The sequence below is a fragment of the Kogia breviceps genome, chromosome X (assembly GCF_026419965.1).
Source record: "Kogia breviceps isolate mKogBre1 chromosome X, mKogBre1 haplotype 1, whole genome shotgun sequence".
Classification (NCBI taxonomy): Eukaryota; Metazoa; Chordata; class Mammalia; order Artiodactyla; family Physeteridae; genus Kogia; species Kogia breviceps.
The window spans coordinates 201,366-228,426 of NC_081330.1; the positions used below are offsets into that span (position 1 = coordinate 201,366).

Genomic DNA, 27,061 nt, shown 5'->3' on the forward strand with positions numbered 1-27,061 from the left:
GGAATAAATCTTTGTGACTTTGGATTAAGCAAAGCCTTCTTAGATACAATAACAAAAGCACAAATGACAAAAGAAAAAATAAACTGCACTTCCTCAGAATCAAAATCTTTTTTGCTACTAAACATGTCAGCAAGAAAGTGAAAATACAACCCACGTGATGGGAGAAAAATGTTCACAAATCATATATCTGATAAGGAACTTGTATCTACAGAAGATTAAAAAAAGCTTTCAACTCAACAACAGAAACAAAAACAAATAACTGACTTGAAGATGGGCAAAGGATTTGAATAGACATTTCTCCAAAGAAGACATACCAATGGTCAATGTCTGCCTGAAAAGATGCTCAACATCATTGGTTATTAGAAAAATGCAAAGCAAAACACAGATGCCACTTCATACCCACTAGGATGGCTAAAGTCAAAACAACAGACAGTAAGAAGTGCTGACAAGGATATGGAGAAATTGGAAGCCTCACACACTGCTGGTGATATTGTAAAAATGATACAGCCACTCTGGAAAACAGTTTGAAAGTTCCTCAAAATGTTAAACATGAAGTTATCAACTGATATGGCAACATCTGAAAACATAGCTCCACACAAAAACCTGTATAAAAATATCCACAGCAGCATTATTCAGAATAGCCAAAAGGTAGAAACAACATAAATGTCCATCAGTCTAATGACTGGATAAATAAAATGTTGTCTATCCACACAATAGAATATTATTCAGCCATGGAAAGGAATAAAGTACTGATTCATGCTACCACGTGGATGAACCTTGAAAATATCACAATAAGTGAAAGAAGCCACATGCAAAAGGCCACATATTGTATGATTCCATTTATATGCAATTTCCAAAATGGGAAATTCTATAAAGACAGAAGGCAGATTAATGAATTCAGGGGCTGGGGAGAGGGGGAAATGGGAAGTTACTGCTAATGAGTTTCTTTTTGGGGTGATGAAAAAGTTCTGGTATTAGTTAATGATGGTTGCACAACTCTATGAATAGACTACAAACTATTGAATTTTTCACTTTAAATGGGTGGATTTTATTGTGTGTGAATTATATCTCAGTAAAGCTGTTTTTTTTAAAAAAAAAAAAGAATAAGTTTGGGAGACTCTTTAGTCCTCATGAAAATAGACTTCTGTCATGTAGGCCTTTGCACTTTGCCAGAGTGCCCAAGTCTAATCTCTGACTGATGGACATTTAGAATGTTTTCAGGTTTTTTGTATTACAAACAATGCTGCAATAAACATCTTTTACACATATTTTTGTATATTTGTGCTAGTCTATCTGTAAGATAAATTTCTAAAGTAAAAATGCAGGGACAAAGAATACATGTATTTTAATTTTGCTTAATATTCAGTATTACCAAATTGTTCTCCAAAAAACATGCACCAATTTACACTGCCACCAAGAGTTTAGAAGAATACTCATTTTCTCACATTCTTAGCATATTATCCAATTTCTCAACCTTTTTCCACCTGAAAAGTAAAAATCTTGGGTTTTTAAAATATGAGTGAGATTCAACATTTTTTCACATAAATGTTGGCTACTTATATGTCCCATTTTGAGAACAGTATTTTCATGTTCTTTGTCCATTTTTCTATTGAGTTTTTTTTTTGTTCTGGACCTGTAAGAATTTGATATATACATTTAAATATTAATATAAATATTAAGGCATGATCTCTGGTATAAACATAATATTTTTTATATATTATATTTTGTATCAGTTTGCCATTGGCCTTTTAACTTCATCTATAATACTTCAAACCTCCTAGAATAATGAAAATAAAAACAAAAATTAACAAATGGGACCTAATTAAACTTAAAAGCACAGCATAGGAAACCATAAACAAAACAAAAATACAACCCTCAGAATGGGAGAAAATATTTACAAACGAAGCAACTGACAAAGGATTAATCTCCAAAATATATAAACAGCTCATGCAGCTCAATATCAAAAAAACAAACAACCCAATCAAAAAAATGGGCAAAAAAAAGGGCAAATGTTTTAAATTTTTATGTAGTCAAACTGATCAATCTTTTCCATTAAGGGATTATGACATCTAGGTTTTGTGCCACATTTCCTCATGTTTTCTTCTAATACATCTTATATTTTGATGATTTTACACTTTTTGATATATTTTTGAGACATTTGAGTTTATTTTGGTGTGGGGATGAGTTAGTGATCCAGCAGAGCTAACTCATAAGAATGTGTAACTTAGGCACTGCACAAAAATGCCTGGGAGAAGATATTTTCTTTGGCTTTAGAGTTTAAATTTTTTACTAAAATCCATCTAGGCACATGTCATTCTTCCCATTATTCTGGCTGGAGACTTGGTGGGGTCTCTAAATCTGAAGACATAAGTCATTCTTCAGTTTAAGGAAATTTTTATCCAGTATTTCTTTGATTCCTTCCTCTTCCCTGTCCCTCCATTCCTCCCTTCTTCCCTCCCTCCCTCCTTCTCTCTCTTTTTTTCTTCTTTCTATCTCTCTGTCTCTGTCTTTGTCTCTTCCTTCTCGTCCCTTTCCTTCCTTTCCTTTCTAAAACTCTCATTCAATAGATATTGGAATTCTCATAAAGATATGTATGTCTCCATTTTTCTTATCTTTTCTTTGGTTTTTGTGTTGCATTCTGGGATAATCTCTGTGTTCAGTCTTCAACTAAGAAATTCTGGTTTTAGTTGCATGCATACTGCTAGTCACCCCTTTAGTAATGAGTAAATTTTTGCCAAGTATGTTTTTAATTTCTAAAACCTCTGTAGAAGACATTTGTTATATTGGTGTCTGACCAACATATCATGAATATCCTTTCTATATTGGGGAAATTCTTACATTATAATTTTTACATCTCAAATGTAGAAGTCAAAACTCAAACTTCTAGGAATATGACAGGTTCTACCAATCAGATGCCCTGATATGAGACTTTGATTTGGAATTGAAGACATGCATAAAGTGGTATTGTATGGTTTCTGTTTGGCTGGAATAGGTAGTAGTGAAGGAACTAGGCTTTGAAGGATGGCAGAGATTGCAAGGTCAAGTTCTTAATAAAGTAGTAGCATCAGTGCTGGCAGCAGTAGCTGTTGCAGTAGTCAATTTCTTGGCATCTAATTCAGGAGCAACAGTTTTTCTTATCAGGCCAGTTCTGTGGCATTTGTCCTGGGCAACTGTTTCTGGAAAGTGAGACTCAAGACTGGTTTTCCAGACTTCTTTTAATAAATAACTGCACTATGCATATAATCTCAATCTCAGCATCCCCTTCTCAAACTATTTCTTCCTATCTTGTCTGCTCACTCTTTCTAATGCCCACAAACCAACATTTTCTTGACCCTGCTGGGATTTCCAATCTCTTGACCCTGCTTCTTTTTACTGCTACGTTTCTTTTTACCTGACTTTATATTTCATGGTCCATCATTACCATCACTCCCAGGTATATATCACTAACTCCTTTGTCTCTTTTTCCATTCATCATACTCACCTGAGAAAAAACCCAAACCTGCTTAAATCCAACTCTCCACTTATTCTTTTTCCATGTTAACTGGTTTGATCTTCATTTTAGCCTTCAAATTCATGACCATTAACCTCAGAAGGCCTTTAGTGCTGCCTGGAAATGCTATAACAGTTTCATAACCCATATTAGCATATTAGCAATATGACCCCATATTGCTAATTTCAAAGGTTAATTATCAGTTTTCATGTTACTTGATCTTCATCTTACCTGTCAGTATCATTTGCATGGTCGATTACTCTCTCCTTCTTGAAGCACTTTCTTTACTTGGCTTCCAGGACACCTCATTATTCTTCTCCTCCTGTCTCACTGGTTATTTTTTCTCACTATCCTCTGGTGATATTTTAGTTCCCAACTGCAAAATGTTGAAGTAACACAAGGCTCATTCCTTGTTCTTCTTATCTTCTCTATCTACACTTGTTCCTTAGATGATCTCATCCAGTCTGAAGATCTTAAATGCCTTCTATGTAGAGAGGCCTCTCAAATTAATATCTATAGCCTAAGATCCCTCTCCTGAACTCAAGAATAATATATCCCACTGCCGACTCAACATCTCCACTTGGATGTTTAATAGATAGCTTCTACTTAACATCTCCAAAACCTCTGCTCTTAATTCTCCAACAAATAAACTGGTTCTCCGGTTATTTTCTCCATTAATAAATAGTACCTTAGTTACTCTAGTTCCTCAGGCAAAAACCTTGGCGTTATCCTTGTCTTATCTGTCTCATGCCCCAAACTCAGTCTACCAGCAAATCCTATCCATATTTCATTTTAAATGTATCCAGTCTGACCATACAGCGTTATCCCCACTGCTAACACCTTGCTTCAAGCCACAGTCATCTTACTCCTGCATCACTGTAATAGCCTGCAAACTGGTCTCCCTACTTTTACCCTTGCCCCCGGAAGCCTATTGTCTACACAGCCACCAGAGAGAAAATGCTAAAATGTAAGTCAGATTATGTCAGTCTTGTACTCATAACCCTACAATGGTTTTCCATATAGCTCATAGTGAAAGTCAAACTACAGTGGTCTACAGAATCTATATAATTTGGCCTGTTCTTGTTGCTCTTACTTCAACGTCTAGCAACCTTCCTTACTCACTCCTCTGAAGCCAGACTGATCTCCTTACTATCAATCAAAAAAACCACACACTCCCTTTGCTTGGAAAACTTTTCCTCTATTCTCTTGGTTCACCTCATCACGTCCTTTAATTCCTAGATCAACTATTACCCTTATCAGAGAGGCCTCCTCTGAACACTCCATCTACAAATGACAGGGGTATGCATATGTGTGTTTGTGTGTCATTTGCTCTCTCCCTTACTCAATATCACTACCTGAATCATGTGCTTCTTTGCTGTCTCTAGTCTCCCACTGAAATATAAGCTCCTTAAGGACAGGGACTTTTGTGTTTTTCACTCACTGCTGTATCCCCAATGTCTAAAAGAGTAGCCACCTAGTAGCCACTCAGTAAATATTTCCTTATGCTTAGACTAGCCTTCATGGATGAAATTGTTTACAAATAAGAACACTATTTTATTTTTTGAATAGGAGCTTATTTTTATTTTATGAATGTGAGATATTTAATGATATATTTATGAGTAAGATGAATCTTTCTCTAAATACTATTTTATACATATTTATAGTTCTTTTCTGTTTTCGTCATTTACTATTTCCTTAGACATTAGTTATTGTCTTTGTTGAGTCTTGTGACTCTCTTTAATGTTTTTAATTTTTACTAGATATTTGGTGATTCTTGGTTGCCTGTGTATAATTTACACATGAAGACCTAGATTGAAAGATATTTGTGGCTGGAATTCATATCCTCTGTAAATGTGAAAATTCATGTCCCCTTGGCAGTTAATGCAGAATCTGATTGCTATATCCCTAGTTCATTGCACATGGGAGCAGGGAAAAAACAAGAAGTTGCCCCTTCATGGTGGATGGTTACCTTCTAATCAGTCTACTGATTCCATGTAGCATGAGGTACTGCCCTCTTGGTCAGCCCAATCTGATAGACTTCAATGTCAGAATTCTTCATTTGAAAGTCTTCATCCTGGTGCAAACACCAGTGACAGAGTGGGGGGAATTCATGTAACTATTCCTCAGTCCTTTAATTAAACACACCATCTGTCATCCTATGGTCCATTCCCATTCCTTCCTTGCTACCTCTGACCTAGGGCTATTTCAGGGTTCTACTGGCAAAATTACTTATTGTGATGTCTCTCTTTTGCCTGTGTGGCCATGCCACTTCTTAAACTCAATTTCTGTTAATTATCTAACTATGAAAAAATGATATTTGATACAATCTACCACTGGGCAAACATATTTTCCCCATATGCATTTGATTAGCCAAGATTTCATTATTTAACTACTTTAAACATGATTTATAAATGGCAGTTGGTTTCATTGATATGATCTGCATAACCAGGTGTTTACTATCTCCTTAAATATGGTCATCTATTTGTATTTAACATACACACACTTGGTGTTTACCAGCAGCAGGGAAGCTTGAACTAGCGTATCAATTGAACTATACTCAAAGGATTAGGTTGCCAAACGTAATTCTCAGCCTTCCTTATTCAGTGTGTGTTCCACAGACCAATACCAGTCTTAAAACTGTTTGCTACCAATCTCATGACATAAGTATGATAAATATACAAATCATACAAGTATAAGTATACTGATCAAATATACAAACGGTAAGTGTAAGTATTTAGAAAATTTTTAGCATATTTTGACATTGCTGCTACATCCGAGTGCATGATTTCCTATTTTACAAAAGTCAATGGCAGATTGGTTTTTTGTTTTTTTTTTTTAAAAAAAAGGTCCTTCACCATAGAGAGTTGAGAAGGCCTGCTCTAGAGTGTTTCAATAGTGCTTTTGGTCAGGTGGTATAGTTTCCCTTCTTGTGTTACCTTCTGCCTTCCTCGGGGTTGTCCTTTAAGCCAAGGGACCTGGCTGCGTCCCAGGCAGTCGTTTCCGCATAGTGTAATAGCTACAGCCAGTGAACTGAAAGTGCATTTCCTGCCACCATACTGTAAAATTATTATTAATGTAATAGGGGAATGCAGTTCTGATTTTGGCACTGATGTTTAGGTTGCTGCAATAGGACTGATAGCTTGAAAGAGGGGACAACATTTTGGAGTATGGATTAACAGAGATAGAAATACTCGGAATACTTCCTGTTAAAATATGCTATGTTTTATCTATTTAGAGATAATTTGATAGGACAACATTTTAAATGAAAATAGATCTCTCCTTACATGGAACCCATGAACCTTTACTCAAAGAAAATTTTAAGAAATACTTTTCTAACAACTAATGCAGTATTCTTTATCAGCTAAGTACTCAATCAGAGACTGATTTACAAACTATTGTGATTCTATAATAATGACTCCTGCAGTGAGTTGAAAATTAGATTAAGCTCTAGGGTCCTTTTCAAAGCAAGATTCTGTAATTGTGTGCTAGTGTAATTTAGGCATCTAAGGAAGAAAATTTAATTTTGAATCAGGAACTATTAAGTGTGAGACCTTGTGATTCCCCTTTAATTTAGAAAAAATTCTGTTATCCTTCAGAAATGATGTAATACTGAGGGCACTTGAGGGTTGAAAGTTTACTTGGAGATATATATGGTCCCAGATCCACAGTTTAGAGCCAAGAGGAGACATTAAAGGATTCAAAGAAGGAGTAAATAGAAATATAGGCAGAAATACTGAAGTATAGTACCTGGAAACCTTGTATGTAGAATGACTCCCAGTAGCCTTCTTATATAGAACAATCCTGACTGTTCAACCATTCATCTTTCAAAAACTATTTATTACCATGCTTCTAGTCTAGGCTAGTTGCAGATTCTGCAGGAATTCATTTACCGGGGTTGTGCAGCAGTCCATTGTAGACCTTCCAGAACTTGAATGTACCCTAGTGAAGAAACACTAATGCAGATGTGCAGTTATTTATTAATGTTAGAGAATGTAAGACTCCAAAAACAACCAGGATAAAGCAAAGAGTGAGAAGTAACTGGTCATTATTAGAACCATCTTAAGACTTAACAAATACATAAATCAATTTGTTTTACTCCAATTTACAATTAATTGAGGGTGAGATTTTTATAAGGTTTATAAGGTCTTTGTATTGTCTTTTGTTCATTAAGATGGAGAAAACTAATAATATTAGAAAGTTAATGTGTTGCTAACAAGGCTCTCCTCTACTAAAAACTTTCTTAAAATCAAAGCAATATGAAGAATGTAATGGCAAACTACTTTATAGTGTCTGGATCAGACAGTTTATTTCTATCAATTATTTTTGACCAAATGTCCCAAGAACAAATCAATGTAAAATATCGTTAATACTTATTTGTGTATGGGTATAAATGAAAGTAACGTGAAATACTTTTTGAAGAAAAGAGAAGAATTTTGCTATGCACCAATTCATACTGCTGCAAATATCTTGGATCCAAGACTGAGAGGCAGAAATGTAAATAATGATAGCACTGCTGCTGCTGCTGCTGCTGCCCTAGATTGAATTACAAAACAAGCAGCACATTTAGACATTTATGCTGGAAAACTCCTTTCAAATGTGTCTGAATACAGCACAGTTACAGTGTTTGTGCAGTCATGCAGTTTGGATTTGTGCCAAGTGTAGCTTTAATCCTGGTCCCACCCTCTTGATGAGGAATCTGAAGGCCAGGTTACAATTCAAGGTCTCTATGGCTGGCTCAAGTTCCTACCCAGTGTTTCAGAGCCTTCAGCCCTACTAAATTTGCTAGTGAAAATAATAATATTCATAACTATTGGTGCTTACTACGTACTAAGTATTATGCAAGGTTAATTACATATTTTGTCTCAATTAAGTCTCACAACAAACCTATGAGGTAAGTACTGTTATGTTCAAATGGGGAAACTGATCCTCAATGAGGTTAAAAAAATCGCTCAAGGTCAGATGGCTTTATTTGCTCAATTACAAGACTATTTAGATATCAATATTCTTTCCTGATGTGAAAGATGATTTTTGTTTAGAAGACAAAGCCAGGTACTGTAGCACAGTAAGATCACCCAAGCCTGAACATTTAGCTGCTGCCCTCACAGGTGACTCCCAACAACAGAAGTTTTTGTCTGTTATTACTGCTGGTTGCTTTAAGCTGCACTTCTAAAAAGTTGTCAGTGGCCCTCAGTATCTGCACCTCGTGATGGTCCTTGAACCAGCCCACAGTCTTATTGGCTCCTTAGTAGTGATATAACTTAATTACAACAGGGAGTTCTCTGATGCACCCTTACTGACATAAACAGTTAAGTAATAAGTCAAACACCTTTACCACTGCTTCAAGGAAAACCTTAAACACTATGGAACACTAACTACCTTATCCCTTCTAATTGACTATCCTTGATTTAAACAAGATTCAGGGAGCTAGAGTTGGTCTGAGATGAGGTGAATTTCTCCAGCTTAGTTTTCTCTAGAGCTGCTCCTGGGACTGAAGTCGCACTGAGTCTCTGTTCTCCATAAGGAATGTTTGAGTGGTGGGAAGGGACTAGGAACTGAAAGGTGTTCCTATATTCCTTAGATATGAGTTCTGACATTATCGGATGTTTGTAAAGGAGCTTTGCACTTGGTACTTTACCATCCTACTCTTCCTTGATTCCATGTTTTCCTAAAACACAATTTGAATCAGACACACATCAGAAAGATCTCCTAAGACTCAATCCAATGAATTGAGGGAGTCTGAAAATCTAGGTATTACCTATAAAGCCTACTATGAAATAATCCACTGGTAGAGTGGCCCCAGGCCAAGCCAAAGGAGGCCATTCCTAAAAGTGGTACAGGAGGGTTCTGTGGAAGACTGTTTCCTTCTAGTAATGCTCTGTACAACGTGAGCAATGGTTGTGTGAGGCTGTGGCTCTGTCTCTTTGACTTTAGTGTCCTGGTCTGTGCTCATGTAGTATTCTTTCCTCTGGTTGTGTGTGTGTGTGTGTGTGTGTGTGTGTGTGTGTGTGTGTGTGGCTAATTCTATCTGTGGGGTTAGTGTTTTCTGTATAACATGACACTGAGAGAAACATTTTAAGTTGCATTTGCCAGGAAAAGCCCCTCTCCCTTGGAATCCAAAGTGAAACCAACAGTACACTTTGCAGAGATACAGATGGCAGGAGTTTTGCAAGCAAACATCACTCCAGTCACCCCAAGAAGCAGGGGACATTTTGCTGCTGCTTAACCACAAATTACCTCAGGAGATCTTCTGGACAGCATTGTGTCTCTCTGCCCTTGCAAAAACACATATTGTCATAGGATGTCACTTGTTCATGCTGTTCTTGTTTCTCCAACACTCTTACTTACTCTTAGCATTTAGCCAGAATTTCTACTGTAGGATTACCATGGAGCGCGCACACACACACACACACACACACACACACACACACACACACACAAGCAACGAAGACCCAACGCAGCCAAAATGAATCAGTTAATTAATTAATTAAATTAAAAAAGAATCCTATAAACTTTCATGTACAACTTTTTGTTTGAAAACATGTTTTCACTTCTTTTGTGTATACTTAGGAGTGCAATTGCTGTGCTATATGGCAATTCTATGTTTAATATTTTGAGGAATTGTCAAACTGTTCTCCACAGCAGCTGAACCATTTTATGTTCTCATCGGCAATGTATAACGGTTCCAATTTCTCCACAGCCTTGCCAACACTTATTCATTTTTTTCTAATTTATTTATTTATCTTTGGCTGCGTTGGGTTTTTCATTGCTGCGCATGGGCTTTCTCTAGTTGAAGTGAGCAGGGACTACTCTTGGTTGTGGTGTGCAGGCTTCTCATTGCAGTGGCTTCTCTTGTTGCAGAGCACGGACTGTAGGCGCATGGGCTTCAGTAGTTGCAGCACGTGGGCTCAGTAGTTGTGGTGCACGGGCTTAGTGTCTCCATGGCATGTGGGATCTTCCTGGTCCAGGGATTGAACCCATGTCCCCTGCATTGGCAGGCGGATTCTTAACCACTGCACCACCAGGGAACTCCCAACACTTGTTATTTTCCATTAAAAAAATTCATTATGGCCATCCAAGTGGATGTGAAGGTATCACAGTGGTTTTGACTTGCATGTCCCTGATAGAGAAGTGAGAGAGGATCAGAAAAAAGATATGTTTTTATTTTCCCTTCACATAAGATATATCAGGAATAGGAAGAACTGTTTCCCTCAGAACAGATCTATGAGATAGGTACTATTATTACTTGAATAAATTAGGAAACTGCGACTCAGAGAGCTAAAACAACTTACCCGAGATCACACAAATAGGTGGTGAAGTCATGTCACCCATGCAGTTTGACCTCAGTTTGTGTGTCTTAACCACAATGACACTCTGAAACTAAACTAAAAAGTCCCTAAGAGCAGACACCATATCTCCTAATCTTCACTTGCTCGACCTTTCTCACAAACTAGACAATATTGGACTTTGCACATAGCAGGAACTCTAGAAGTATCTGTTAACCAATCATGGGAATATTTAAAGCCCTGCTGAAGGGCTCAGAATAATTGAAACAGAAACTGTATGAGCAGAGTAATCATAACTAGAAAGTGTTTTATTAATACTTCTTGCTGTAACTGTTCTGATCTGAGCGCTTCTTATCTGTTTTCTCCCTGAAAGCTGTTTTCTTTTTCTTTTTCTCTGTTTACTGTGTACATAGGGGGGGGGAATTTTTAAACTCCACTTGTGGGAAGACATTCTTCTTGCGTAAAGTTCAAACTTAAAACTAATCTTGCATTTTACATAAGCATGTAAGATAAGAAAAGACTTAAAATAAAAATATTTACAACCTCTACTTCTCACACATCCACCAAAGAGAATTTTGTCCTTGCACACTCTGTTCCTGGACTTTGTTCCAAAGATCAGGATAATGGTTAAGAGAAATGAAACATGCCAGGATTTGTTTGATTTACATTGGAAAGGGTAGACAATTACTAAAAGAAGAAAATATTAACTTGGGCTAGATATGAGTGTTTTAGGTAATTCTGAGAGAGGCAGAAAGAGATTAGAGTATCTGCTATATCTATTATCTCCCATAATAAGTGGGAATTTGGGGAAGTAAATGGGTGACAATTATTTTTTAAAAGATAGTTTGCCATGTGTTTTGAAAGGCAACACACAAAGGTAATTTTTTTACATTTCCTTTTGGATTTTAGACAAACGTTTATTTGGACATGACTCCATGCTGGGACTGCCATAGGTGGATTGATTTTATATAGGTTATATTTTGAAGATAAGATCTAATTTTATCAAGAGTATAGGAAATTGGTGAGAGTATAAATTGGTACAGCCAATCAGCATATATAATCTGGCAGTTCTATTAAAATTGAAAATGTTAATAAACTATGACACACCAATTCCGTTTCTTCCTTGGAGAAAACATTGGGAGACATGTACAAGAATATTTTCTACAACACTGCAAAAATTTGAAAACAGCTTGAATGTCCAACAATACAGAAATAGTTAAACAAAAAATTATATATTCATTAGAACGCCATAAAGCAGTCACAATAAATTAATTAAAGCTATATGTATCAATAAGAAAATATCTTAAAAATGTAAAATTCAGTGAAAAAAACAGGTTACAGAATCACACACACCATATAACATTTACGTAGAAAAAAGCACACAAAATACTATATATTTACATATATTTTTATGAGTACACATATGGGTGCATAAAAAAGAATTATGGAAGGATACATACTAAACTCACAGCATTAGTGGCTTCTAGGGTGGGGAAGAAGTGAATGCAGTCAGGGATAGTGACCAAAAGGGATTTTAGACTTATCTGTAATGTTTTGATTCTTTTTTAAAAAAATCTTTTAATTTTGAAGTAAGAAGTTGCAAAAATAGTCTATAAAATCCTGTAAACCCTTCCTCCAGTTTCTTTCAATGATGACGTCTTATATAGTGTAGTACAATTATCAAAACCAGGAATTTGACATTGGTATATTACTGTTAAGTAGACCACAGACTTTATTGTCTTCAGCATTTTAAAGTTTGTATCTGTGTGTGAGTGTGTGTGTGTGTGTGTGTGTGTGTGTGTGTGTGTGTTGGTTGTATGTAATTTTTTCCCATGTATAATTTTGTGTAATCCTCACCACAATCAAGATACAGAGCTGTTCCAGCACCATAAAGGAACCCCCTTGTGCTACCTCTGTGTATTCTTATTCACCTCCTATGACACACCACCTTCTTCCCTGTCTCCTGGCAACCACTAATCTGTTCTTCATTTCTATAGTTTTGTCATTTTGAGAATGTTATATAAATGGAACCATACAGTATGTAACTTTTGGAGATTGGCTTTTTTCATTAAGCATAATAACCCTGAAGTCCATCAAGCTAGTTGTATGTATCAATAGTCCATTCCTTTTCATTGCTGAGTAGTATTCTATGGTATGGATGTAAAATAGTTTGGTCAACCATTCACTGGTTGAACAGCATTTGAATTGTAACCAGTATTTTTCTATTATTAATAAAGTTGCTATTAACATTCTTACAAAGGTTTTTATATGAACACAAGTCTTCATTTCTCTGCATTAATGTCCAGGAAGGTAAATGCTTGGTTTTATGGAATTGCATGCTTAGTTTTATAAGAAACTGCAACAATGTTTTCCAAACTGGCTTTACTATTTGGCATTCCCCCCAGGAATATAGGAGTGTGTTTAACCTTATATTATTGCCACCAGGAATGTATTAAGCATCCAGTTTCTGTGTATCCTCAACAACATCTAGTATTATCACTATTTTTCATCTGCACTTTTCTAATAGGTCTGTGATGATATCACCTTGTGGTTTTCTTTTTTTTGAGATTCAGGGAAAACTTTATTTTTTTAATGTTTAAATGTATTCTCTTATTTAACATCTTTATTGGAGTATAATGTTGTGTTAGTTTCTGCTGTATGTAAATTGATACAGTCACGTTGTGGTTTTAATTTGCATTACCTTAATGGCTAATGATGTTGAACCTCTTTTCATGTACTTATTTACCATCTGTATATTATTCATCCTCTTTGGTGAAATGTCTGTTCATGTCTTTTGCCCATTTTCTATTTGGATTTTTTAGTTATTTTTATTGTTGAGTTTTGAGCCCACTTTATATATTATACATACAAGTCCTTTATCAGACATGTGGTTTGCAAATATATTCTCTCAATCTGCACTTTGCTTTTTAATCCTCTTAACATTATTTTCACAGTGCAAAAGTTTTCATTTCTGATGAGGTCCAATTTATCAATTTTTTATTTTATGAATTTCACTTTTTGTGTCATGTCTACAAACAATTTGTCTAGCTCTAGGTCTCAAAAATTTTATCCTATGTTAACTTCTAAAATTTTTTACAGTTTTACACTTTACATCTAAGTCTATGCTCTATTTTGAATTAATTTTTGTATAAGCTGTGAGGTTTAGATACTAATTCTTTTTTTAGGTGAATGGATTCATATATTACTTGGATATTTCAAATTTAATTAAAAATAGAAATCAGAGGTGGCAATAATATAGGTTAAACACACTCCTATATTTCACTATTCCAATTTATTCTCCACTTTAAAGGTAGAGAATTTTTCTAAAATACAATTCATATCATGTTGCTCACCTGCTTAAATGTCTTCAATGGCTCCTAACTTATTTTAGAATAAATTCCAAACTCCTTAATTCGGAGCAAAAGGCTTCACATTTTGCCACTTTGCCCTCTACCCCCACCCCCAGTCACATTGCACAATCCAGCCACAGTGAACTTCTTTAAGTTCCTATCACCTCCAGTTCTTCAAATATGTTTGGAACATTTGGTGGATATAGAGAATCACAGCTCAGTGGGGGCAGAAACTGTACTGAAGCCAGTATGGGCTAGAAAGACTTAAAGGGTAATTGGCTAGCTGTTGGACCCTGAGCATGGATTAGCTGGAGAGATTAAAAAATCCTGGAGGTCCAGCCTTAGGGGAGCCCCAACATTGTATGAGTTTTATCTCTTAGAGCCCTACCATGTTCTCAGAGAAAAATACTCTCATGCTTCCAGCAGGATGAGGGGAAAAGTAACTATTTTGAAATACACCTGGAGTGTTCTATTCTCCTTAACAAAGCCCAACCCTTAAGAGAAACTACTGGAGCCTAACTAATATGAGTTTTACCAGAGCCTAAATAATTTTGGGGAAGGGAAATATCCAACTCCAGACTCCTCTATTCTTCCAGGTGGGGGAAGAGAAACACCCAATTCCAGCTTACAGCACTTGTGAAGGTCACAGCCCAGAAGCACAATCTCACTAAAAGACTGAGAAATAATCATAGGACTACAGAGCCCTTCCCCTCATTCCTACCTTTTCACCACACCAATCTGGCTCCTGTATAATAACAGGGGATGGCAGCTGAAAAGAACTATAAGTCTCAGACCCTCTTTTAAAAGAAATCTCTAGGAAAACTCAAAACAAGAAAAAAAGACAAAAACAAGGACACTAGGGGAAACTTTAGCCTCTGATGCCTACAGCTACATAAAACAGTAAACACAGCCTGACTCCTTGACAGATAAGACTAAAATCTCACATCAAAGGCCTATTTACTTTAGTTCCTTTTATCTACTATAACATGTTCATCTTTCAGCAATTGCTAAGTGTGCTAAAAGGCAAAAAAACAGTCTGAAGAGACAGGGCAAGCATCAGAACCAGACCCAGATATGGCAGAGATTTTGGAATGAAAAGGCTAGGAATTTTAAATAACCATGATTAATATGCTAAAAGCTCTAATGAAAAAAAGTAGACAACATGCAAGAACAGATGGGTAATATAAGCAGAGATGTGGAAATTCTAAGAAACAATCAAAAGGAAATGCTAGAAATTTTAAAAACTTACATAAATAGAGAATGTCTTTCATGGACTCATCAGTAGACTGAACACAGCTGAGAAAAGAAATCAGTGAGCTTAAAGTTATGGCAATAGAAACTTCCCAAACTAAAAAGCAAGGAGAAAAATGACTGAAAAGAAAGCAGAATACAAGAACTGTGGGACAACTACAAAAAGTGTAACATACATGTAACAGAAATACCAGAAGGAGAAGAAAGAGAGAAAGGAATATAATAAATATTTGAAGTAATAAAGACTAAGAATATTCCAAAATTATTAACAGACATCAGACCACAGACCCAGGAAGTGCAGTAAACAGCAAGCAGGATAAATGCCAAAAAAAATATACACCTGAGCATATCATAGTCAAACTGCAAAAGATCAAAGGCAAAGAGAAAATCTTGAAAGAAGCAAGAGGAAAACACACCTTACTTTTAGAAGAACAAGGATAAAAATTACAGATTTCTTGTCAGACACCAAGGAAACAAGAAGAGAGTGGAGTGAAATTTTGAAGTGTCGAGAGAAAAAAAGCCCACCAACTTAGAATTCTATATCAAGTGAAATTCTCCTTTAAAGGTGAAAGAGAAATAATTTTTCACATAAACAAAAAAACAAAAATTGAGGGAATGTGTCACTGGTAGACCTGCTTTGCAAAAAATGTTAAAAGAAGTTCTTCAGGGAGAAGGGAAAAGATATAGGTCAGAAACTTGGAGCTTTATAAAGAAAGGAAGATTGTTTAAGAATGCATAAATGAAAGTAAAATAAACTCTTTCATATTACTCTTAAATGACCTAACAGAAAAGTTTATTCAAAATAATAATATCGGGCTTCCCTGGTGGCGCAGTGGTTGAGAGTCCGCCTGCCAATGCAGGGGACACAGGTTCGTGCCCCAGTCTGGGAGGATCCCACATGCTGCGAAGCATCTGGGCCCGTGAGCCATGGCCGCTGAGCCTGCGCATCCAGAGCCTGTGCTCCGCAACAGGAGAGGCCACAACAGTGAGAGGCCCGCGTACCACAAAAAAAAAAAAACTTAAAAAAAATAATATCAACAATATATTGGAGATTATAGCTTATGAATAAGTGAAATGTATGACAGCAATGTTATAAGGCATGCAAGAGAAAAATTAGAACTATTTTGTTATTATAAAGTACTCACACTACCAGTGAAACAGTATAGTGCTATATGAAAGTGGATTTAGATTAATTGTGAATGTATATTGAAAACTCTAGGGTAACCATGTAAAAAAAATTTTTTTAAGTGTAATTAATATGCTAGGAGGGGAGAGAAAATGGAATCGTAAAATGCACAATTAAAACCAAAGAAGGTAAAATAAGGGAGGAAAACAAAAAAAGAAACAAAGGAAAAGGACAATGATTAGAGAACAGTTACAAATAAGGTAGCTATTAATCCACTATATCAATACAGACTGTAAATGTAAATGGTCCAAATACTCCAATTAAAAGGCAGAGACTATCAGAGTGAACAAAAACCAAGACCCAACAATATGTTGTCTACAAGAAATCCACTTTAAATATAAAGACACAGATATATTAAAAGTAAAGGGATGAAGAATGATATACCCAGCTAAAACCAATCAAAAGAAAAGTACCTATATGAATTTCAGGCAAAGCAGATTTCAGAGAAAGAAAAAGTTTTGGGATAAAGAGGAGCATTACATATGGGGGTCAATGCTCTAAGACACAACAATCCTTAATATATATGTGCCTAAAACCAGAACATCGAAATACACGAGGCAAAAACTGATAGAACTGCAAGGAGAAATAGATAAATTCATTATTATAGTCGGAGACATCAACATTCCTATCTCAAAAATTAACAGATCCAGAGGGCAGAAAATCAGTAAGGAAATAATTGAACTTATAGCACCATTAATTAACTGGATCTAGCTGACATTTATAGAATGCTTCATCCAGCAACAGCAATACACATTCTCAGTCTCATGTGGAATATTCACCATGACTGATCACATTTGGGGCCATAAAACACACCTTAACAAATTCAAAAGAATTAAAAAACCATACAGTGTATGCTTTTAAACCACAATGGAATTAAATAGAAAGATAACTAGAAAACCTCAAAGTATTTGGAGATTAAACAACATACTTTTTTGTGTGTGTGGTATGTGGGCCTCTCACTGTTGTGGCCTTTCCCATTGTGGAGCACAGGCTCCGGACGCGCAGGCTCAGCGGCCATGGCTCATGGGCCCAGCCGCTCCACAGCATGTGGGATCTTCCCAGACCAGGGCATGATCCCGTGTCCCCTGCATTGGCAGGTGGATTCTCAACCACTGCGCCACCAGGGAAGCCCTAAACAACATACTTGTAAATAACACATGGGTGTAAGATGAAGTCTCAAAAGAAATTTTTAAAACATTTTGAACTAAATGAAAATGAAATACAATTTATCAAAATATGTGGGATACAGCAAAAGCAGTGCTTAGAGGGAAATTTCAACATTGAACGCATATACTAGAAGAGAAGATGTAAAATCAATAATCTAAGCTTCTAACAGGAAAGTAAAAAAAAAAGAGTAAATTTAATGCAAATAATGCAGAAGAAATGAAATAATAAAAATAGGGCAGAAATCAATGACATAGAAAACAGGACACTAATAGAGAAAATCAATGAAACCAAAGCTGGTTCTTTGAAAAAATCAATAAGCTAGATAAAACTCTAGCCAGGCTAACCAAGAATAAAGAGAGAAAACAGCAATTACTAATATCAGAAGTGAAAGGCAGGCCATCACAATTGATCCCATGGACATTAAAAGGATAATAAAGTAATATTATGAACAACATTAGCTCACAAATTTGATAACCTAAATGAAATAGACCAATTCCTTGAAAGACACAATCTACCAAAACACACAAGGAGAAATAGCTCGTCTGAATAGTTTATATCTAATTAAAGAAATTGAATCAACATTTAATAACCTTCCAAAACAGAAAGCACCAGTCTCAGATGATTTCACTGGTGAATTCTACCAAACATTTAAAGAAATGATACCATTTTCCTACAATCTCTTCCAAAGAATTGAATAGAGATAACACTTCCTAATTCATTCTATAAGGCTAGTATTAACATTAAAACCAGACAAAGACCTTTTCCTTCCTAGGAAGGAAAATTATAAACTAATATAGATGTAAAAACATAGATGTAAAAATCCCCCCCAAATATTAGCAAAAATCCTCCCAAAATACTAGCAAAATCAATCCAAAACTGTATAGAAAGAATTATACCCCACAATCAAGTGAAATTTATTCCATGTATAGAAGACTGGTTTGACATTCAAAAATCAATGATATTCATCATCAATAGGCCAAAGAAGGAAAATCATATGATTATATCAGTAAATCCAGAAAAAGCATTTGACAAAGTCCAGGACCCATTCATGATAAGAACTTTCAGCAAACTAGGATTAAAGGGGAATTTTCTCAACTTTATAAAGAACATCTTCAAAATCCTGCAGCTCACATCACACTTAATGATGAGGAGCTACATGCTTTGCTCCCAAGATAGGGAACAAGATAAAGATGTTCCCTCTCATTACTCCTATTCAACATTGTAGTAGAAGTCATAGCTAATGCAATAAGACAAGAAAGGGAGATAAAAGGTATACATATTGGGAAGAAATAAAACTGCCTTTGTTTGTACATGATGATATGCCTTGCTATGTAGAAAAATTGACCCCCCCCAAAAAAAAAAACCCACCTCCTGAAACTAATAAGTGATTATACCAAGGCTTCAGGATACAAGGTTAATAATATACAAAAGTCAACTGCTTTCTTATATGTCAGAAATGAACAATTGGAATTTGAAATTTAAAACACTACACCATCTACATTAGCATAAAAACAGAAATACTTAGGCATAAACCTTACACAATATGTACAAAATCTATATAAGGACACAGAAAGGCAAATACTGTATGATCTTACTTATATGTGGAATCTAAAAATGTCAAATTCTTAGAAGCAGGGAGTAGAATGGTTGTTGCCACAGGCTGGGGGTAGGAGAAATGTGTAGATGTTGGTCAAAAGATACAAAGTTTCAGTTATGCAGGATGAATAACTTCTAGACATCTAATGTACGTTATTGTGGCTATAGTTAATAATACTGTATTGTATACTTGAAATTTGCTAAAAGAGTAGATCTTAAGTGTTCTTATCACATACACAAAAAAGGTAACTATATGAGGTGATGAATATAATTGGCTTGATCATGGTAATCATTTCACAATGTATACATATATCAAAACCTCACATTGTTATGTCTTAAACATATATAATTTTTATTTGTCAATTATACTTCAATAAAGCTGGGGGAAAAGAAAAATACAAAATTCTGATGAAAGAAATTTAAAAGATCTAAATAAATGAAGAGATAGTCCACATTTATGGATAAGAAGACAATATTAGTAAGATGTCAATTCTTCCCACATTGATTTATAGCTTCAATACAACCCTAGTCAAAAATCCCAGCAAGTTATTTTGTGGATTCTGACAAACTGATTCTAAAGTTTACACAGAACTTACACCTTTCACAAAAATTAACCCCAAATGGATCATAGTCCTAAATAAAAATGCAAAACTATATAACTTCTAGATGACTTCTTGGTGACCTTGGGGTTGATGACAACTTTTAGATACAACACCAAAAGCATGATCCATGAAAGAAAAAAAATGATGTCAGACATCATTAAAATTAAAAACTTCTGCTCTGTGAAAGATACTGTTAAGAGAATGAAAAGACAAGCCACAGACTGGGAGAAAATATTTGCAAAACACATCATATGTTATAAAGGATTTGTATTCAAAATATATAAAGAAATCTTAAAACTCAACAATAAAGAAAAACTCAATTCCAAAATATCGAAGGATCTGAACAGACCCCTCACCAAAAAAAATATACAGATGGCAAATAAGCATATGAAAATATGCTCAACATCATATGTCATTAGGGAATTGCAAATTAAATGTCAATGAGATATCAAATCCAAAATTCTGACAACTCCAAAAGCAACAGGAACTCTCATTCATTGCTGCTGGGAATGCAAAATGGTACCACCACTTTGAGAGACAGTTTGGTGATTTCTTACAAAACTAAACATACTCTCACCATATGATCCAGCAGTTGCATCCTTGATATTTACCCAAATGAGTTGAAAATTTATATCCACGTAAAAACCTTCACAAGAATGTTTATAGCAGCTTTATTCATAATTGCCAAAAATTGGAAGTAAACAAGATGTCTTTCGATAGGGGAATGGATAAATAAACCATGGTACATCCAGACAATGGAGCAATGAAAGAAGTCAGTCTGAAAAAAGCGTCATACTGTATGATTTCAGTTATAAGACATTCTTGAAAAGGCGAAACTATGGCGATAGTAAAAAGATCAATGGTTTCCAGGGCTTCAGGGAGAGAGCAGAGGGATGAACTGGGGATCACACAGGCTTTCTTTAGGGCAGTGAAACTATTCTGTATGATACTGCGATGGTGGATACATATTATGCATTTGTCAAAATCCATAGAACTATTAGCACAAAGAGTGAACATTAATGTAAACTATGGACTTTATTAATAATAATGTATCCGAATTTGTTCATCAATTATAACAAATGTACCACACTAATACAAAATATTAATAATAGGAGAAACTCTGTGTGTGTGTGTGTGTGTGTGTGTGTGTGTGTGTGTGTGTGTGTGTGTATTTGTGTGAAGGGGAAAATAAGAACCTTCTGTACTTTCTGTGCAGTTTCTCTGTAAATGTAAAACTGCTCTAAAAACTAAAGTCTAATAAAATATTTAAAAATTAAACTAAATTCATAAAACACTGCAAAAGTTCTATTTAGACATAAAGTCAAAATGTAAAAGTCAACTCAAAAGGCTTTAAAAAGAACACAGTAAAGCAAAAAGAAGAAAATATAAAAAGTAAAATAAATTAGAAAACAGAAAAATAGTTATTTTATAAATAATTCCAAGAAGGTGTTCTTAGAAAAAAGGCAATTAAATGGACAAACCTCAGGCAAATGTAATCAATAAAAAACAATTATTGATTGGAAGGGAGGACAATATAGTAGATGCAGAGGGGAAATTTCAATATATAAAATATGAACTTTTGAAAATCTCAAAGGGACAATATTTTGTAAAAATATAAATTACCTAAATTAAGTAAAGAAATATGAAAAGTGTAAAGACCAATAACCAAGAAAGGAAAAGGGGGATCTGAGCCCTACAAATTTTATGGATTAGTTTTAGAAAATGTCAAAGGAGCAGTTAATTCAAAGTTTATGAAAAATATCCCAGAACACAGGAAAATATTGAAAGATATTTCATTCATTTTATGAAGCTAGCAAAACACTGACATGAAACATTAAGAAATATACCACAAATAAAGCTACTGTAGATCAATTTTACCTATGAATCTATGTGTTAAAATTATAAAAAAATAAAATACCAACAGGTTAAATTGAACAGTATATTAAAAATAATAACATACTATAATCAAATAGATTTTATCAAAGGGGTTCAAGTTCAGTTATGTTAGAAATATACTAACATGTAAAATGAGAAAAAAACCCATAAAATTTGAATATAATAAGCACTATTAAAAACCTGATTAAGCAAATAACTTATTCAAAATTGGAAATAGGAATAGTAGGAGGGTAATTTGAGCACACAGTCTGACTCCTCTTACCCTACCCCCCACTAATCGTTCATTAACATGATCAATGGAACATTAAAGCTAGAAACTGGGAGAAAGTGATTCATATACCAGAAAATGTTTTAGTTTGTCAGATAAACTTAAGGTAAAACTAATATATTTGTGAGGTCTCATGTATAAAAGAAGTTTCCTTTATAATTCTACTGATATAACAAAGTCTGTATGGAAGAGCTTACTTCTAACTTGCCTAGACTTAAACTGAAACATAGGAGCACTTCTTCCTTTACCTCCCAATGAGAGCTTGGCTCCTAGCTATCACCTAACAATCACAGCAAACACTGGAAAGAAATTTTAAAGCACAGATCTCTGTGACTTCCATCAACTCTAACTCCACTTGACCATCTTCCAATCATTTCATCTTACTCCAGGCTTCTGGATCTCTGAACTGACAATATAAAATTCCTGTAACTCTAAAGATGTCCTCTGTTCCTCATTTGTGTTTAAAAGATTCTAAAGGGCTACCTTTAACATATGAATAAACCTGTCTTATATCCCAATTCTATGCAAGAATAAGCCTACTATAGTAAGGCTGAGAAAACAGAAATACAGGGACATATGAAAAGTTTTGAAAGTTGAAAAGAAGGGGATCTTGTAAATAAACACATTTCTATGAAATAGATCACTGTAAAAGATAAAACAGGGCTTCCCTGGTGGCGCAGTGGTTGAGAATCTGCCTGCCGATGCAGGGGACGCGGGTTCGTGCCCCGGTCTGGGAAGATCCCACATGCCGCTGAGCGGCTGGGCCCGTGAGCCATGGCCGCTGAGCCTGCACGTCTGGAGCCTGTGCTCCGCAATGGGAGAGGCCACAACAGTGAGAGGCCCACGTACCACACACACACACAAAAAGATAAAACAGAACATTTTAAAACAGGTTTTAAATAATATTATCAACGATATTCAAGAAAACATTACAACCATGGAACTAAGTTAGAGAAGCCTGTTAATGAAGTGGTCAGGAGAGAGGATATAATAGGAATGGACCAAAATGAAAACATTATGAAAGAAATATTAGAAGCCATTCCCGACTTGAATAAAATAAGACTTGCTGAAAATCTAAGGCACTCATTGATAACCAGGAGGGAAAAAATTACCCTAAGGGTAAAAATCATACCTGCTATTAGAAGAGGATCAAGGTAGAAAACTTCCTAGGTAATCTGCTTTAAGATAGTCAGAGACACTCCCTCTTGTGAGAGCATCAGAATCACAACTAACTGCTGAACAATCATAGAAAGGAAGACCCTACAACTCACCAAAAAAGATATCCAACATCCAAAGACAAAGGAGAAGCCACAATGAGATGGTAGGAGGGGCGCAATCACAGTAAAGTCAAATCCCATAACTGCTGGGTGGGTGACTCACAAACTGGAGAGCACTTATACCACAGAAGTCCACCCACTGGAGTGAAGGTTCTGAGCCCAACGTCAGGCTTTCCAACCTGGGGGTCCAGCAACAGGAGGAGGAATTCTGAGAGAATCAGACTTTGAAGGCTAGCAGGATTTGATTGCAGGACTTCCACAGGACTGGGGGAAACAGAGACTCCACTCTTGGAGGGCACACACAAAGTAGTGTGTGCATCGGGACCCAGGGGAAGGAGCAGTGACCCCATAGGAGACTGAACCAAACCTACCTGCTAGTGTTGGAGGGTCTCCTGCAGAGGCAGGGGGTGGCTGTGTCTCACTGTGAGGAAAAGGACATTGGAAGCAGAAGTTCTGGGAAGTACTCCTTGGCGTGAGCCCTCTCAGAGTCCGCCATTAGCCCCACCAAAGAGCCCAGGTAGGCTCCAGTGTTGGGTCACCGCAGGCCAAACAATGAACAGGGAGGGAACCCAGCCCCACCCATCAGCAGACAAGCAGATTAAAGTTTTACTGAGCTCTGCCCAACAGAGCAACACCAGCTCTACCCACCACCAGTCCCTCCCATCAGGAAACTTGCACAAGCCTCTTAGATAGCCTCATCTACCAGAGGGCAGACAGCAGAAGCAAGAAGAACTACAATCCTGCAGCGTGTGGAACAAAAACCATATTCACAGAAAGAGAGACAAGATGAAAAGGCAGAGGGCTATGTATCAGATGAAGGAACAAAATAAAACCCCAGAAAAACAACTAAATGAAGGGAAGATAGGCAACCTTCCAGAAAAAGAATTCAGAATAATGATGGTGAAGATGATCCAGGGCCTCGGAAAAACAGTGGAGGCAAAGATCGAGAAGATGCAAGAAATGTTTAACGAAGACCTAGAATAATTAAAGAACAAAGAAACAGAGATGAACAATACAATAACTGAAATGAAAAATACACTAGAAGGAATCAATAGCAGAATAACAGAGGCAGAAGAATGGATAAGTGAACTGGAAGACAGAATGGCGGAATTCACTGCTGCAGAACAGAAGAAAGAATGAAAAGAAATTAAGACAGCATAAGAGACCTCTGGGACAACATTAAACACAACAACATTCACACTATAGGGGTTCCAGAAGGATAAGAGAGAGAGAAAGGACCCAAGAAAATATTTGAAGACATTATAGTCGAAAACTTCCCTAACATGGGAAAGGAAAGAGCCACCCACGTCCAGAAAGCACAGTAAGTCCCATACAGGATAAACCCAAGGAGAAACACGTTGAGACACATAGTAATCAAACTGGCAAAAAACTAAAGACAAAGAAAAATTATTGAAAGCAGCAAGGGAAAAATGAAAAATAATATACAAGGGGATGCCCATAAGGTTAACAGCTGATTTCTCAGCAGAAACTCTATAAGACAGAAGGGAGTGGCATGACATATTTAAAGTGAAGAAAAGGAAGAACCTACAACCAAGATTACTCTACCCAGCAAGGATCTCATTCAGATTCGATGGAGAAATCAAAATCTTTACAGACAAGCAAAAGCTAAGAGAATTCAGCACCACCAAACCAGTTCTACAACAAATGCTAAAGGAAGGTCTCTAAGTGGGAAACACAAGAGAAGAAAAGGACCTACAAAAACAAACCTAAAACAATTAAGAAAATGGTAATAGGAACATACATATCAATAATTACCTTAAATATGAATGGATTAAATGCTCCAACCAAAAGACACAGGAATGGATACAAAAACAAGACCCATACATATGCTGTCTACAAGAGACCCACTTCAGACCTAGGGACACTTACAGACTGAAAGTGAGGGGATGGAAAAAGATATTCCATGCAAATGGAAATCAAAAGAAAGCTGGAGTAACTATACGCATATCAGATAAAATAGACTTTAAAATAAAGAATGTTACAAGAGACAAGGAAGGACATTGCATAATGATCAAGGGATCAATCCAAGAAGAAGATATAACAATTATAAATATATATGCACCCAACATAGGAGCACCTCAATACATAAGGCAACTGCTAACAGCTCTAAAAGAGGAAATCGACAGTAACACAATAATAGCGGGGGACTTTAACACCTCACTTACACCAATGGACAGGTCTTCCAAATAAGGATACAGAAGCTATAAATGACACAATAGACCAGATAGATTTAATTGATATTTATAGGACATTCCATCCAAAAATATCAGATTACACTTTCTTCTCAAGTGTTCATGGAACATTCTCCAGGATAGATCACATCCTAGATCACAAATCAAGCCTCAGTAAATTTAAGAAAATTGAAATCATATCAAGCATCTTTTCTGACCACAATGCTATGAGATTAGAAATCAATTACAGGGAAAAAAATGTAAAAAACACAAACACATGGAGGCTAAACAATAAAGTTACTAAATAACAAAGAGACCACTGAAGAAATTAAAGAAGAAATCAAAAAATACCGAGAGGGCTTCCCTGGTGGCGCAGTGGTTGAGAATCCGCCTGCTGATGCAGGGGACACGGGTTCGTGCCCCGGGCCGGGAGGATCCCACATGCCGCGGAGCGGCTGGGTCCGTGAGCCATGGCCCCTGAGCCCCTGTGCGTCCGGAGCCTGTGCTCCGCAATGGGAGAAGCCACAACAGTGAGAGGCGTATGTACCATCAAAACAAAACAAAACAAAACAAAAAATACCGAGAGACAAATGACAACGAAAATACGATGATCCAAAACCTATGGGATGATGCAAAAGCAGTTCTAAGAGGGAAGTTTATAGCTATACAAGCCTACCTCAAGAAACCTCTCAAATAAACAATCTAACGTTACACCTAAAGGAAGTACAGAAAGAAGAACAAACAAAACCCAAAGTTAGCAAAAGGAAAGAAATCATAAACATCAGAGCAGAAATAAATGAAATAGAAACAAAGAAAACAATAGTAAAGATGAATAAAACTAAAAGCTGGTTCTTTAAAAAGATAATCAAAAGTGATAAACCATTAACCAGACTCATCAAGAAAAAGACGGAGAGGACTCAAATCAATAAAATTAGAAATGAAAAAGGAGAAGTTGCAACAGACACTACAGAAACACAAAGCATCCTAAGAGACTACTACAAGTAACTCTATGCCAAAAAAATGGACAACCTGGAACAAATGGACAAATTCTTAGAGAGGTGTAACCTTCCAAAACTGATCCAGGAAGAAATAGAAAATATGAACAGACCAATCACAAGTAATGAAATTGAAACTGTGATTAAAAATCTTCCAACAAACAAAAGTCCAGGACCAGGTGGCTTCACAGGTGAATTCTATCAAATATTTAGAGAAGTGCTAACACACATCCTTCTCAAACTCTTCCAAAAAATTGTAGAGGAAGGAACACTCCCAAACTCATTCTATGAGGCCACCATGGTCCTGATACCAAAACCACACAAAGATACTGTAAAAAATGAAAATTACAGACCTATTTCACTGATGAATATAAATGCAAAAATACACAACAAAATACTAGCCAACAGACTCCAACAACACATTAAAAGGATCATACACCATGATCAAGTGGGATTTATCCCAGGGATGCAACGATTTTTCAATATACGCAAATCAATCAATGTGATA

At 36.0% G+C, this 27,061-nt stretch overlaps 2 protein-coding genes across 3 annotated transcripts in view; both read right to left on the reverse strand.

Annotated features, from left to right (window-relative positions):
- The window catches only part of SPRY3 (sprouty RTK signaling antagonist 3), a 114,990-nt gene that overhangs the window by 18,448 nt on the left and 69,481 nt on the right, over positions 1–27,061 (reverse strand). Inside the window, exon 1 of one of the 2 annotated variants that reach the window (XM_067023674.1) lies at positions 15,373–15,421. The exons of the other annotated variant lie outside the window; for it this stretch is intronic. The gene's annotated coding sequence lies outside the window, so the exon portion shown is untranslated. Of the gene's footprint in view, positions 1–15,372; positions 15,422–27,061 lie in introns of those variants that run through there. 2 annotated transcript variants of the gene reach the window in all.
- The window catches only part of LOC131748925 (protein eva-1 homolog C-like), a 218,116-nt gene continuing 201,236 nt past the window's right edge, over positions 10,182–27,061 (reverse strand). The window contains exon 8 of the mRNA XM_067023673.1: positions 10,182–10,607. The gene's annotated coding sequence lies outside the window, so the exon portion shown is untranslated. The remainder of the gene's footprint in view (positions 10,608–27,061) is intronic.